Genomic DNA, 17,524 nt, shown 5'->3' on the forward strand with positions numbered 1-17,524 from the left:
CAATGTATAAAGCCAAAAATACAAACATTCATGAACAATATCAAATGGTTAAGACATTGAATTTACAAGCTCTTATTTTTAAGACATTACATTTATGAGATTATGAAAATCGCCTGATAGTTTTAGAAATTTTAAAATATCATACAGAACTTTTGTACTCATTGAAGTGTCTTGTTTATTGATGACAAAATAATGTTCTTAAAATAACTGTTTCTTAGCTCTCTGTGTTTTGGATAGTCTAAAAGAAAATGATTTTCTGTTTCAAATAAATTCATATTACATGATTTTCACAGTCTCTAATGTATTCTTGATTTTGCAATACGTTACAAAACAAAAGTTTATTGTTTTAGTTATGATCTTAACAAAGGTGAAAAATCAAGGGGTTGAAAATTCTTCATTTATTAGGGGTTGAAAAGTGTTCGTTATTTTATTGTTGTTTTTCTGTTGTTGCTGTTTTTAGGGGGGAGGGGCGGTGAAATCCAAGCACTTTTAAGGGCTGAAATGACAAAGGGGTTGAAAAGTCTTTGATTTCACATATAAAAAAGGGGTTAAAAAGTCATCAGCCGTCATTATTAAGTGATTCCAAAGGTTTGAGTTTCTTTAATACATATATTTATGTGAAACTTAATTCCGAATAAGATTATCACCTTAAGTTCATTGTCATGCGACATCAGTTCTTAATATATTTGTTGTTATTTGTCTATACAGAAGTATAGTAGTATGGAAATTGTGAGATCACAGACTGGTATAAAATTAAAATAAATTAATGTGAATGTGAACGGCAGTGAATGTATTAGCACACTTGCCTTTTCTGTATGCTCATATTTGGTCATTAATAATCAAGGACAAAAACTTTTTCTTCTTTTTTGCCTAAACAAGAGGTACACATGTTCAATGCAGCAGTTTTGTTTCTTTCAATGAGGCAGTCCGTTAATCACACTTTTTTCCTGATGAAAACAAATTAACCTTTATTTTCTTTAATTATTTTACAATTGAGCCGCATCGCGCGATTTTGGGCCTTCGGACATATATTTGCTATTGTTATGTTTTGAGGTTTACGAATGAAATGGTATTTCAGGAAGAAATGCTGAAAATGTCATTATGATATCACTTATATTGCATAAGATACGCGTGCTTACAAGTGAGACCATGTATTGCGCATTTTGAATACTTAATTTGACGTCATTCACATGATGTCGTTACCAAAGCACATAATTCAAATGACGTGCACAATTAACGTATCAATATAACAACTAGCTTAGAATTTAAATTATTTCTTAACACAATGCAAGGAACATAAATTATGATAAAAATGATAAATCCTGTTTGTATTTTAAATACATTTGGCCGTTTTAAACACAGACTATAAATGCAGTCAAAATATGTCGGGACGAAATCCATGGTTGCTATGGAAACATGAGTAAACCAATGGTCATAAATCGTTAAGAAAGTGATGCACCAATGACAAACCTTTAAAAGGAAGAAGTCTAGAAGAAATTGATATACATAGAAAAAAATCATTATATTTGGCACTTTTATTAATGAATATTACATTGTAATAATAATGCCCGAAGGCCCCGATGTGATTGTTTTGCATTTCAAGTTCTGTTAACAAATGGAACTTATTAAAAGCATCTGGTATTCTACTGAAATTGTTGTAAGAAAGTTCTGCAGATTATGTTGTGCTGGTACAAGGTCACTATTGATATATTGAAGAGCGTTATGATTTAGACTTAAGCTTGTTAGTTCGAGAAACGTGTGAAAAATATCTGGAGAATCCCTTAGATTAGAGAAAGAAAGGTCAAGTGTTGTAACTAAATTAAGACTTCTGTTACACTGGATAATAATTGTTGCATTGGGGCTATGTAAGTTATTATATGTTGAACATTAAAGAATATAAGTTCTGTAATTGACAAATGGCAATTGGCATCCGCATCATGAGAGAAAACTCTATTCTTAGAGTATCGAAAGTAGACTCCATGCCGTGGAACGACTCTGTACTCAGTGTATCAAATTGCATGAAGGATATCTCAAGAGTTGTAATTGCTCTAAGCGAACGGAACTCACGAGGCCATGAGTTGAAATGAAGTAAATCGAGATGAAATTCTTTCAAATGCTTTCCAATTACACTCATAACATGATAGTCCAAAGTCGTTAAGGGGTTATTCTGAAAATCTAAGTATGTTAAGTTGACAAGCTTTGCTAGTGCTCGCGGCAAAACTGAGAACATATTGCCACGTAAGTCAAGGGAAACAATGTTGCTGTCAACACAGTTAAAAGCATCGTCCGACATGTTTGTCATGTGGTTTGAATCCAATTGCATATTTACTCGTGTTAAGTTCCAGACGATTATGTTGCATAAGACATTTGGTCCTAAAGATGCAATGTTTTTTTCTATTCAAATGAAAATAGATCATGGAATTTGAACTGATGTTACTGTACTTGAATTGCGGTACTGTCTGAAGGTTTTTGTGATCGCAGTAAATATTAGGTCCGGAGCAAGCACATGGTACCGGAGCTACACATTTGCTGTTCAGAACAAATGTGATGGCGAGACATGGAAGCATCAGTACCAGAATCTGAAATATATAAAATCAGTACATGTATTTAGTTTATATCAATTTATTTTAGTTAGATTGTGCGAGAGCTGACAGCTTAAAGAGTCGTGTTAGAGTCCATTACTGGTGGCCGTTTGAGAGGCCATGTGAAGTAACCACTGGTAGTGATGAAACCCACAACCGGCGGACAACTTTACCATTCGACCACTCTCACTCAGTTATCTTTAAAACGTACTAGAAATTACAACACAAGCAGTTGATTGACATTGACAGTCACTTGTACATTACTGACATATATATACAGCTGTAATGTGTTCATAACTTTAATTAGTGGCAGTACTCATTAAAAATGCATTATGTCTTTATATAAACCCGTTTCTGGGTAGAGACCTTTACTGGTGTATATTTGAGTGTCCATGCGAAGGAACCACTGGTAGTGATCAAACCCACTACCGGCTGACAATTTACCACTCGACCACTCTCACCCAGTACGTTTTCCTAATCATAGTTCAAATTTTATTGTATTAAAATGTGTTTACCACATAAATGTGTTCATAGAAGGCAATCTTTAAAACGTTCTTGAAAATATAACACAAGCAATTGATTGACGTGTACAGTCACTTGCAAAACTGCAAGCTATATCTGTAATAAGTTCATAACTTTAACTAGTAGCAGTACTCAATACAAATGCATAATGTCTTTGTATATAAACATGAAATTTATATTAAAATGTAATTGTGTCACGCTTCACAAACCACGTGACACCGACGACATCAAAGTCGGTGAAACTTATAATTATGTGATGTCTATCGTAAGCATGTCTTGGACAATTATTTCAAAAGTCATCATTGCATGAGGAATAAATCAATTGATGTCGGTTGAGCTTATATTGTTATAGAGAAACCCAAGTCTGACTATATTGTGACCACAAATTATAATACATCGGCTGTTCGCTATTTCGTTTGCGCAAACTCTTGAATGGAAAAGAAAACATGATTAAGACACATATCAGGCTAAAAATAAAATGCTTGGTGAATTGCTGTTTACATATTACGTCGTTGTCCAAAGGTATGTTCACCATGTGTGTGCTAGGATAATTCACTTTTGCATGGCCTTATGGACCATACACTCAACAAACGTTCAAGCTAGACATCACAAGAAGGCATTTATGAAATACATACAAAACATGCAACTTAATAATTATAAACTTTAAGATAACATATTGACGACTCAACCTAAAATATTTCGATCAAAGTTTAAGAATATCTAAGTGCGCAAAACAATAAAAATCTGCACAAAATTGCATTTCGGAAACTTAAAAACTTCCACAAGATTTTGTTCAAATATGTGGCATTTAGAAATACGGCATGCGGACGAGGGACATGGTAGGAACGATCGTTATAGCACATATGCACCTTCTTGACCTAAAGCAACTGAAAAAGATGTACGCAAAAAGACCAAAAGCATGGTAGTTAATTAAGTTCACCTGTGTTGTGAACTCAGTAGGGCATTTGTATGTAAGGCAATATTAAATTGTGAAAGTGTATTTCGATTCTTTTAATTTAAAATTATGTCTATAAAGACAAAGATGTAACACGTCACTTACTAAAGAGGTTAGGTCGTGAAGATGGCTCATTGTTTATTGTGTCTAAAAGAAAAATGCAAAAAATATGGTTAATACCGATAAATAAATGAGGGATTATGTTAAAGTTATCTTATAATTATATCACCCGGGCCTCACTAGTATTGTTCACTTAAGACACTCGAAAATTGGCATAAATCGGTCTTTACACTCCCAAATAGATATAAAATAAATTAAATTACAATAAATTAGTTTTACATTCTAAAAAAGGTTTAGCATCTTAGAGTTTTTTTACAGGTTTTACTGTAGTCATAAGGCTCAAGACCACAGTTATCTGCCCCCCGTTGACCAAGATCCGGATGTTAATACAGAAAAAAGAGTGCTTGTGTTCAAGTATCAATATTTTATTAAAACTGAATGAAAAAAAAAAATGTTCTTTTTGCAGAGAATTTGACTGAATTTCACACTCTATTGCAGAAATTGATAGTTTTCAGTGTAAATAATGGAAAAATCATAGAATGTGGAAGTCTGAAAATTAGTTGTTTATAGCCGATTGACTCCTTGGCGGAAGGGTTCTGTATTTGAACTCAATTTTAACAATCGGGTCAATGGTCAACATGGTGTTTTATTGTGATTATATTTTGTGTCTTGAATTGTTCTAGAGATGCCATGTCCTTGTTTTTCAATTGGGATGTGTATAAAGTCAAAAGCCAGGTTAGTGTCTATATGAACCATATAGTAATTGTCAAACGTAGGAACGGCTTGTGTAGAAGCTTTTTGTTGTTAGAAAGGCTCATTGCAATGCTGCTTAAGGTGTTTAAACTGCACATAATATGCTTCAAGTTAGCTTTAAGTTAGCTACAATTGAGATTCTTTTAGACTGGGTTGGCTGTTAGGCTTTGATGACCCTGTATGGGTTTTGCTTGACACGTTTCTCTTATAATATATATTATTATATAGCCATACTATCATTTATTTGCCACTAGATTGGATTTATAGAGTCTTGTTTACTTGACACTCGGTATATTTGGGAAAAGCAAATATGCTATGACTCTTTTGCATTTTAGGTTTTTTTTGGCAGCTAAAATGATATTGGAGCCATGCCGTGACTTGTTTTATAATGATTGGCTTTGACTTAGCCACAACATTGATTGTTTTTAGTTAGAAAGTTGCAAATTGGGCAATCATACAGAGGGTTATTGGACAGATGCTTTGTGTACATTAGGCAATTATGGGATCGTCTATGAATTTCCAAGGGCACAATACGAGCCCTAATGGGTTCTGGGGCACTTAATGGGCTTATGTATATGCACATTGTTGCAGAAACGTTTATGGGTTGTTAGTTACTATGATATTTACATATTAGGTAGGTAAAGTACTGTATAGGCTTTTTGGCTGGACATATTTAAACAAAAATAAAACAATATAATATATGCAGCTTGTGAAACACAAGAGGGGACCAAGAAGCGACATTTATGAAAAACTTGACTTTCATCAGATAGAACTATAAATAAGTCATAACTATAATTTCATGTAAGGATAAGATATGTTCTATTAGTAAACTATTTATTGATATTAGTAATGAAATGACTTTTGCAAATAAAAAGAAACCAAACGTTATGAAGTAAAACTAATAACACTGTCGATATTGGTTTTATTTACATGTTGACCTTCTGATGATTGTAACCTTTTTACCGAGCATATCGGTATTTAATAACTTGTGCCATATTCTATCAAACACTTCCCAACCAGATCCAATATTTGCCACTCCACTAGTAGAACTATACACATTGGTGTGATGGGGAAACCCTCTCACCCTTATGCACTTTTGTATCAATATTTTGTTGCTAATTTACGGTAAAAGAAAAGTGTAATACCTCTGTTGTCGAAAGTATATCAGGAAACCGGTAACTTTATCGGCAGCAATGATGTGAAATCTGGAAACAATATGCATACGTTTTTATATATATTGGCAGTATAAATGTATAAATACAACTTTAGATCCAAAGAGGTAAAGAAATCTGCAAAAAAGTATTCCTCTGAGATTAAAGAAAACCTGGAAGGGCAATATTTCGTTAATAAAAACAACATGAAAAGTTCGAAAAAGATCAGAAAGGGTTTGATCCAAGGTGGCAATGGTTACCTTTATTAATAAAGGTATTTTCATGCGAGTGTGGTTTTTTTGTGGTATTTCGCTAATTGAAAATTTGACAAATCGTTAAATTACAGTTCGTTAAATACCAGCCGACAAGCCGATAATTTTTCAGAAATTTTCCAACAACGGTAGCCATTTTGATCTTCGATTAAAATTTAAGAACCTTTTTAGTTTTCGTTAATCTTACGATCAATTAAACGACTTCGTTATCGTATAATTTTCTAACGAACAAACCTTAGCGAAAACAATTAAAAAAAGAAGTTAAGGAAGATTTAATGAGTTTCGTTATTTGATAATTATCATCGTTAAAGTTTGAACGAATGTACGAACCATTGGGTCATTTCTGTATTATTGATAATTCAAATTACAAAGGCTCTAATCCAATTTTCCTATTTTAATTGTATGCATGAATATGACAACGAACGGCTTTTTTAAATATTTGCTCAAATGTGTGTTCATTTTAACATATATACCGATACGGTCAGGGATAATGAAATACTTCAACATAGTTTTGTAAATAAATATACCATGTAAAAGATAATTTTCGTTGTTTTCGTATTAACTCCAATATAGGACGGGTAACTAGTAGGTGTGCATTAACTGTCAAGTGTTGATAAATTAAAATACAAATAACTTATACGCACGCTAGTTATTGCACGTTTCTCCTTGACAACAGTATACAAAACAGTTACTTTACATAACTCGTGTTTTGCGCTAGTGTATAATTTACAATTACTTGGCCTACGGTAACTAATACTTATCATATAACGATAAAATTAAATGGTTTCTAACCGATACTGTCACCTATGAAATACTGATACTATTTCCGCAAGCCTAGATTGTATCAGGTCAAAAAGGTGCAAATGATGAGCCGTTTCTTATTATTACCAATTACATGGCCACATGTGTCACAATCTACCACCATGTTCTGTTTTGCCGTCATGTAATAAAATGCGTTATGAGGATTTTATCACTCTTTCTTCATGTCATATCCGATCACATTTTAAATGGGCACTTCGACATTGTATATTGGAGGAGCCGCTATGCATTCAAAATAACATCAAGTAAAATTGCAGCTAGAAATCAGAAGAAACCTTTCAAAGGTAAGGGCTCATTTACTTGGTTAATTTCTAACTTTAAAAATCGAGGCCATGACGAGGCCAGATCTTACGATTACGGCTCTTTTTTCGTTAAGACCTAGTAGAGATCTTATAGTTCAGTTTAACTGGCAAATTCTGGTCAATATTGCTAGACGTGTGATGCACAACTACTACCTTTCTGTCTATTGCTGTATTTTTGTAAACGTCGACCAACGAGGCTGGACAAATCCTGACTACACGGAGTTATGGTTTGAATAATTTAAGAGGCTTTAATTCAGCTGACATGCATCCTATGCTCCAATGGTAAGAAGATGAGGTCATATTACCATAACAGTTTATAAAAGCAATGAGCAATCAGTGTCATGATTTCAAAAAACTTGGTGAAGATCATCTAATGGATACTTTTTTCTTTGTCAAGCAGTTTTTTGTGTAAGAAATAGTTATCCTCAACATAAAGCCGTTGGCCATTGTGTTATATTCACAAAAACAGTTTGAAAAATGTGATATTTTATTAATAATGGACAACCGGCTCCAGAAAAAAAGGTAATTCGTAAAAGAAAATGAACGGACGACAGGTAGTGTGTCATTGCTCAAACCGAGCATGTTGCCTTATGATGATTAGCTGATGAAAATGAACATTTACTTTACTGTTTCACATGACTGTTATGGCAATATCGAGCCAATTCCTAGTAGTCAATCACATTGGTTCATATGAACACATACTATGTGTTTTTCCGCACACATACGATTTATGATAACACTGAGTCAGTTCCATTTTACAAAGCAAAGTTTTATTCTCCGTGAAGACTAGCAGCATGTTCACACGCTAACAAATATCAAGTGCGATCAAATTTACACAGAATAAGTGTTTTCCCGCACAAACCTCTAATATCATTACATGTAATTAGGTAACAAATTATCAACTCATTAGTCACCGAGATATCTACTGCCGGAGTTTTCGCACAAGTCTCTTACAATAACATCAAGTTTGCTCCAAGATATCGCCAAAAATGTATCTGGGACGTTGAATATGAACGGGTGTCCTCAAATTAATTTTATGTTTAAAACGAGTCTGTAACAATTTCTCACCCAAATTGTAACAGGGACATTGGATATATCCGGAGGTCTCCATGTTCATCTTACGGTAACACTAAATCACCCAAAACTGTCTCGGGGATATTGAATAGGGGTGGGGTCGCCTTGTGCATCTGAAACACCGAGTCTGTTCTTCGTTTTCACCCAAATAGTCACAGGGACGTTGAATAGAGGGATCTCTAAATGCATCTTATGGTAACACTAAGTCTGCTACCAGTTCACACTGTTTGTTTAAAGCCAGGACAGGTGAAACAACTGTCTCATAGCTTGTTATAAAAAAGGTATATCACAAGTGCACCCGTTAAACTTCCAGAGCAGAGATTTTAAAGATAACAACGATGACGTTAATCAACTTGATTTCTTTAACAAAGTTCTAAGCAATTGCAACTTTGAGTTATATCTCTCATTAAGAATGTCTTTTATAGGTTGCATTAATTTGACTGGTTCACGCCGTTTCTTAAAAAAAGATGCTGGAGAAACTCATGGTCCGATCTTTTTGCATGCCCTTCTTAAATGAACGTCAGCAATGTAACATTTAACTGTTTCTGTTTCTCTGTATTTTTTTTCATCATAGATAATAAACATATATCGTTATGCAATAAGATATTTTTAGAATTATTTAAGTTAAAGGGACACACTATAGGTTGATGCAGATTTTTTTATGCCTCATTTTGATTAACCTCATTTGCCAATTACCGAAACAAACAAAAAACGTATGGTTTGTTTTCAATTAAAAAAAACCATTAGCGATATTTTTGCGTTTTTTTTTAACTGGGGAATTTGTCACCACGTAGCTGTTAATTCAAGAATCTCATTGATAAAGACTTTTATTTTTGCCCGTTTAAAGCTGCACTCTCACAGATAAACCGTTTTTACAACTTCTTTTTATTTTTTGTCTTTGAAAGAGCAATTTGTTTGCATAATTATCTGCAAACCAATAATTAAGATTGTTGGCAAAAAATCAGATCGTAGATTTTTATATTTCCGTTCGAAAATTAATATTTTATGGCTTAAACTGTTACTAACAGTTTAAGAAAAATACATAAACATCTTTTTTTGAACTTAATTATAAAAATCTGCGATCTAATTTTTTGCCAGCAGTCTTATATAACTGGTTTCCATGGATTTTCGCCAAAAAAAAGGCTCTTTCCAAGACAAAAAATAAAAAGGTTGAAAAATAGTATATCTGTGAGAGTGCATCTTTAAAGCGGCTTATGGGAGCAGAGGGGAAGTGTTTATCGGCGTTACAGCTTGTTAGGGCTGTTGAAACACAGCAACGCACTTTTATTTTAATTGTCTTTATTCAACCAATGAAAACCAAATCACTTGATGAATGAAATCAAAGAGTGTTAACATAACATATTTTGTTAATCATTCTTATGTCTATCCAAATATTCTAAATATGCATGAATTTATCAATCACAAAATTACAAAATTATGCAGCAATATATCTTACAATATATTTATATCAGTATATATTTTAAACAATTCAAGGAAAGAAGATCAAAAGATTATGATAAGCATTGAATATAATTGCAGATCAAGTTGAACCTCGTTGGCTCGAACTCGCTTGGCTCGAATTCCTCTTTGGCTCGAACTAGTTGTAAAGGACTGATTTCTTTATTCTGAATATAAACATTCCCGCTTGATCCGAGGCTCCATGTACTTTCGCCGGTCCTAGGGAGTTCGAGCCAACGGGGTTCGATTGTATAACCGTTTCGCTTGCATGCCTGGGAAGCAATAATCATGCATCAATCAAAACAAAAGTTCAACCTTACAACTACTATATAAAAATAAAAATGCACATTATTTCATTTCGTTATAGATAAAACACGAATACGTACAATAGCAACAACAACAACAACATCATATACAACAACGATTTATACACCATTTCGTTATGTCTTTACTTAAAATATGGCCTGGAATCATACTCGCTACTTTGCCATGGTTAACGTGTTAAAGCGGTTACATTCTTTATTCATCGGCACTGTGGTAAAAGTTTTCAGGTGAACAGTTTTAAATAGAACTAACACGAACACCAATCTGCATAATGCCTCTTTAAACATTAACATGCTAAACTAGAAATAAATATAATTGGTAATACATGTGTAATGCAATTCTAAATAATCATATAAAGATCAATCATATTGATTCAACTTACCATGATATTACACAATTATAAGAACAATAACATAAATAAAATGTATATACAAAAGCAAAATTACATATGATAACCTTTAAGTTGGTGTTTTTCTGTGTGGTATTATTTCGAGTGGTAGGTGCTTATTGTTACATCGTCATTTATTTTAATTACCTGTAACATTTCTATCTTTGTACATTATTTAATAAACATATTTACAACATTCGAAATATTTAAAAATATATTGCAGTTTAATTTCAACTATGTCGTTTTGTTCGGACAGATCAATCACGTAAAAATACATGGTTTAAATATAACTTAATCTTAGGTACATGTTATTAAATATTATCTAATGAATATGCTTACGACAGTCACGTGGTAGATACTGTTGTTGGTATGATAAAAAAAGATAGAAAGGACATCCGATTTTTGAAAAGCTTAGAAAACCTCTCGTAGGAAATCCCTCTTAATGTTTCATTTCCAGTTTTTATTATTAAGTAGGCGTGAAAGTGAACTCTAGACAATATAAGGACGTATTAAATAATACTTCGTCATTTTTAACGTATACTCGGTGTAGCAGTCAAGCTACAGGATATTTAGTTAGTTAAAATTTGGATACGAATTTCATCCGGTTATCAATGTCGCACATGCAGTGTTTATTTACGCAAGCAATGAGAAATGATCTTATGGATCAACCGAAGACCGTCGTATTTATTTCAATGCATATCTATGTCGCGATTAAGAATAAAAAATAGTTTTCTTCAAAAGAGTATTACGTAAGACCAACATACGTCATATTTCTTTTTTAAATACTATATTGAATAACTAGGCTACTGCGTAAATTGAAGCCGAAAACACAACGTGTAAAACTGAAATATGCTTTCGAGTGTTTATGCTTCATGTTCCAATCATACACTATTTAAGACGGAAATACAGGTACAAAACAGATACAAAAATACAATAAAAGCATATGAAATAAAACTATGCACTTCACCAATAAAACTACTTAAACTCATTAACATGCAATTCAAGTATACTCAATCCAACTCAGTGTATTGCATTAAACATACCTTATCATAATAGGTTAAGAAAAAATAATGTCACTGAAAATTGAATTTCTGCAGTATCCGACAACAAGATTTAACAAGGAAAAAGGGATACTACGTTCTTTTAATATTAAGAGTCTGCATAGAAGATACACTTTGAAAGGTTAATCTGAGATTTTTCTTTGGTTAAACATTATTTGGTACCAAACATTTTTGTAAATTAAATTCTAAAACTATATGAGTTCTATGGGCATCCGGGAAGCGCATTCACTAAAAACTGCTTTAAAGTTTCAGTACTTGAATCACAATTTCCAAATAAATAGTAAACACTGGCGACATTCCAGGATTTCAATTGAGACAGCTCACACGTACATTCGATATAATTGTTATCAAGGTATAAAGTACTGAGTGCGTGCAAGGTCGTGATGGAACTAGATATCGTACGGAGAAGGTTATTGTTTAGCTTTAAATAGTACAGTTTGGGATTGTTTCTGAAGGCATGCGAGGAAATAAATTCTAGACCATTGTTATTCAAGTTAAGGGCAGTTAAGGCCGTGAGGTTATGTAAATCTATGTCATAAATAGCAACGATGTGGTTAAATTGCATGTCGAGATATGCTAACGAATAAAACTTGTTGACGGCATCAGGTATTCTACTAAAATTATTGTAATTAAGACACAGTTTCTGCAGCCGATTGTTTACTGGTATGAGGTCACCATTGATATATCGTAATTTATTTTGTTGCAGATTCAAGGTTGTAATTTCTGGAAAGATCTGAAAAACATCTGGAAAATTCCTTAGATTATTTCTATAAAGATCAAGTGTTGTAACAGAGTAAAGACGTTTGGCGCACGGTTCAATTACTGTTGTATTTTGATTTAGATAAGAATTTTCGACGAACGCCAATTTTTGTAAGTTCTGTAGATGACAAATAGCAATAGGCATCCTCTCCATGCCATGGAACGCGTCTGTGCTCAGTCTAGGAAATGGTATGAGAGATAAGGACAAGGTATTAAGTGTTCTAAGGAAACGAAACTCATGAGGCCAGAATGTGAAAAGGGATGAACCAACAACAAAGCTCTGCAAATGCCTTCCGATTACACTCATGACATGAGAATCTAAAGTCGTCAAGGGATTACGAACAACACTTAACAAAGTTAAGTTAACAAGCTTTTCTAGCACGCGTGGAAGCATCGAAAATTTATTTCCACCCAAATAAAGGTGCACAATGTTTGTGTCAATACAATTAAAAGCGCTGCTGGACATGTCGTTTATCTTGTTTGATTCTAAATCCATTAGTGCCCTTGTGTCTTTCGAAAGTGTTAGGTTGCAGAATGCATTTGGTCCTATTGTTGTGATACTGTTTACATGGAAAATGAAATAAATCATGGAACTCGAACTGATGTTACTGTGCTTAAATTGTGGAACTGTTTGTAGATTTCTGCCTTGGCAATAAATGTTACTTCCGGAACAAGTACACGGTACCGGAGCTACACATTCGCTGTTCAGAATAAATGAACTGGCGAGTCTTGGAAGTATAAGCACCAGCATCTGAAAACAAACAATATAAGATAAACTTTTTTTAAAATGTGATATTTCAATAGTTATCGACTTAGATGTTTGCTTACTCCTTCTTACATATTATTTTGATATAAATAAATAATGTCTCATTTTAAGAGATACAAGGAACAAATGCGGTCACTGTACACCAAGGGCCATGTAGATCAACCGAATATGATCATGAAGTGTTTCCATAAGCTTTTAGCGAATAATTATGCGGGATCCCATGGTTGTTTACCCTAAGTGTGTGTGTTGGGGGGCGGGGCGATGAACGAAGGGTAGGGACCTTGAAGATACCCGACATGTCACATATTTCTGCCAAGCGTCTGTGGCACGTTTTATTTTCAAAAACCCCTTTCATGACAAATTAACAGCCAATATCGACGAACTATATTATTTGTGTAAATATTCACACTCCATCATGATTATCCTCTAACTTAAAGAATGACCTTCAGGGAAGTTATGAAGTGTTGTTGTGTTTCATGCACGTGACACGTCGCCTAAGAAGGAAGCCAAAAGGTCATATGTTAAGAAACGAAATAAGCAACCTCCATTTTTATTTAAACACGAATGATGTTAATATAGAAAGTCACTTACTATACACGTGAAATCGTGAAGAAGGTTCATTGTTGGATGCGTCTAAAAGTAAGTAAAATGAAAAATGGCTACATAACATACATGGTAACTTTTGGCAATATAATAAGTTCGGGGGTTCGCAGGTGACCCAATATGGAATATGGCGACCTACTAACCCCGTAACGTTTTTATCACGCGGACAGCCTCGTGAAGTTGGCTAGAAACATTAACCTCGGCATGGGGTATATCAGGTGAGAGCGTTTATATCACGCCAACAATCTCGTCAAATGCAAACATTAACAATCAATGCCAACGAACACCGTTACGTTTATATCACTCCGACAACATCGTTATGTTCTAAACATTAACCATTTAAACCAACTAATATAAAAATAAAGGGCGAGAACCGAATTTTATCTTGATATCATCCCTTCTGATTACCAGTAAAAGGCCTACCGGATAAACTAGTGATTTTTCCGGCAGAAGCGCACATGCAGCGAATTATGAGTTAAAGTTGATTATGTGATACAACATTATAAAAACATCTTCGATAAGACCCTGTTGTATTTTAACAGAGCTCAGCACATATGGAAGTGAAACAAATGTAACGTCATTTCTTGACGATAAACAATGTTTGCCGCAATGACATTTGTGCAAATATGGAACATATTGTCAGCGAACGTCTTTGATAAAAATAAGAACTAATAAATAAGTTAATAAGTTAAGAATTAAAAAAAAGTTGACGTTTAATTTCATATTCATTTTTAGTTGCACAGGATAAAAAGGGATCTCAAATGCAATGTTTAAAAGAATATTGACCTGTCAGCCGGTTGTAAATGATTATTGATAATAATAAATCGTTTGAAGATTCAAAATCGATTCTGGTGAATGCCCTAATAAGTTTAAAGTCCAATTTGGGCGATCTTCAGAAAATTGAGCGGGCTAAATCGGCCTGCTGCTTGAACTATTACATATACATACCTTTGATATTAAGACGAGACAAGAGAAAGCTTTATGCAATACCAGTAGAAGTATGTCAGCGCACTTGGATAACTTTATCTGCAGCAACGGCGTGTAATCTGTCGACAATAGTATCACATTAAAGTCAAAATAAAACCAAATTTAGTTGGTCGAGAGAAAACTCTTGGCCATCGCATTAATGAGCGTAAGACAAACTATCGTAAGATAAAGAATTTCAGTAAGACATGAAATGAGTTTCTCTAATTGAAAGTTTTACTTGCAAAATCGAATGAACTTTGTCTGAACTTACTAAGAAATGTATTACTGAAGATATACGAGATTCATTAAAAAGGTAGACTGTCTTATTAATTTAAGGTTAAGACTTTTCATAGCTATTCGTGTAATGAAATTGCAAGAAAAAATTAAACTGAATACATTGACCTTTTGGTATTTTGATGATTGGTTTAACAAAAACATGCCACCACGGAGACAAGACATAGGTGGGTTGTATGTATCTTTTTACTGATAATACATAATTTGTAGATGCGTATGATGGTGCGGACCTTTAAGATGAATACACTGATATATTAATGCTAACATTAAAAAGTGGCAACCTTAAGAATTGAATTATACATGTTATAAAACTTTTATTCTGATGTGAGTGATTAAAATGGATGACGACGAAATGTGTACAAAACAATATGTTTTCGTATTTTTCATTACAATATAATTTCTGTGTTTTGCTCATAAAAGGTGCAAAGATACATAAATGTGCAGCAATACCACGTACATCTTCGTTTTATGTTACCATTCACAAATTTCTTCTCAATTGACATCAGAAAAGCGACATCTTGAAAATTATTAAATAATGACGATTTCTTAGCGTGCTGTTTTTAAACTGCAAATTCGCTATTTTCTAAAGAAAAAAAGAAGAACTGAATGATTGATGTAAATTTGCAATAGTTATTTCGTTATACCTTTCCTTTACTGTGATCGCGGAATAATGGTTTAATAAAATAATGGTTCTGAGTTTGAGGATAGGTGAGCGATTTAAGGCCTTAATGATAATCAAAACTAGAAATACATAGCAATTGACAAACAATGCAATTTGATTGAGTCACTTTAATATATGTAAAGTGATGAAAATATGTGTAAGTAGTAAACAAAATATCAATATATGCTTAAAAATGTAACTTTTTTAGAGAAATAAAAACATAAAAACACAAAACTGCACTGAACACTTATCTCCATGATGGTAGAAATGATACATACACAATAAAATTATCGATATATGTTTTTATAATAAGTTCATAATTGAAAGATTGTCCATAAAAACTAGTATTTCAATGTTTACGCGATGGTTTTAGTTTATCGCCATAGTTGTTTACTATTGATTTGTAATTAAAAGCGAATGCGATCAAAAACGATCGCTAAATTTAAATCGCATTTTCGATCGATTAAGAGAACTTCAATTATTTTCTATTCAATTTGATCGGATTATTGATCGAAACTTTTTTGAGATCGATTTTCGGCACAAGAAAGCTTGTCAGTGCACTATGGCATATGCATTTATTTACGATAACGGCTAAACTAAATGTTTGAACATTATTTCTTTTTTCGAGAATAAACTTAAATTAAATAAGCGAAGTATATTGATTTATTGGCAAGTTTTGGCAACAATGTTCATAATATATGAATGTACTTTTAGTTATGACATACTCTCTGATTAATATTATGAACTATTGTTTTTTTATTAACTATTGTTTTTTTTATAAACTATTGTTTTTTATATTGTTTCAATGAATGGTTTAACATTAGATAATATCCTTGGTTTGTGAAACCCTGGTTGAAATAAATTGTGTTTAACATTAAGTTATATTTTTGGTTTGTGAAATACAGGTTTAAAGGTCATTGTTGCGATCAGGACTTTGTACATCCGATAGTTTAAAGTTTAAAAGTATAATGCCGGCGATAAAAAATGAAACACAATCGGCAAAGGAAAGGGTCGACTTTCAGAAGCGACAATTCCGGACACAGTGACGTCTTCCGGTAAGGGTTACATAGGAAGACAGCGGCGACTTCCGGAAAGACGTCTGCTATCACTTTTCCAAGTGCTGTCCTGCGGCTGCGTGTCGTTTCCGGGGGTCGGGTGATCCTGGCCGAGCATCACGAGGTATCCGAGGCAGTGCAAGACCCCAAATATATTTATGTATTATATATCAAACTCTCAATAACATCTGGAAACCATACATTTTTCACTTCGTGAACTGTATGAAACTTGAGATATTGTTAATGGTAAGAAACACCTTAAATAAGACGTAATAGATGGACTGCTCCCGATCAACGGTCTAGGATAACGTTGGGAGTCGCACGAATGAACAACACATGGGAAACCTCTTTGACCTGACATATAAACAGTAGACTGTTGCTTTAACAGGAATTAGGACAGATATGACCGATATATAAGATTCGTAAGAGAGGTGCAGCCAAATACAGTCCGTTGTGTTCACAATGACTCGATTTTGGTTTGAAATAAATGTAACTATTGTTAATAAATGTGTTATAACCACGATCAAATACAATGTTTATCATTCAAACCACAAGTCAATAGTAAAGTCTGATATATAGAAATGCGTGCTTGATACGTTAGATGGCATATTGTTTGAACACTGAAACAGAAAATCAAATTATGCAAACAACATACAGTATATATTAATCAATTTATGGTTCACCTTAATACGATAGCAC

General features: G+C 33.4%; 1 long non-coding RNA gene across 1 annotated transcript; it reads right to left on the reverse strand.

Moving 5' to 3' along the window:
- Positions 1–13,123: 13,123 nt before the first annotated feature.
- Positions 13,124–14,896, reverse strand: LOC128237379 (uncharacterized). The gene is made up of 3 exons (XR_008261591.1): positions 14,798–14,896; positions 13,838–13,879; positions 13,124–13,231 (listed from the first exon to the last, which is right to left on the reverse strand). It is a non-coding gene; the product is annotated as an uncharacterized LOC128237379 (long non-coding RNA).
- Positions 14,897–17,524: the final 2,628 nt, after the last annotated feature.

The sequence above is a fragment of the Mya arenaria genome, chromosome 6 (assembly GCF_026914265.1).
Source record: "Mya arenaria isolate MELC-2E11 chromosome 6, ASM2691426v1".
NCBI classification, from domain to species: Eukaryota; Metazoa; Mollusca; class Bivalvia; order Myida; family Myidae; genus Mya; species Mya arenaria.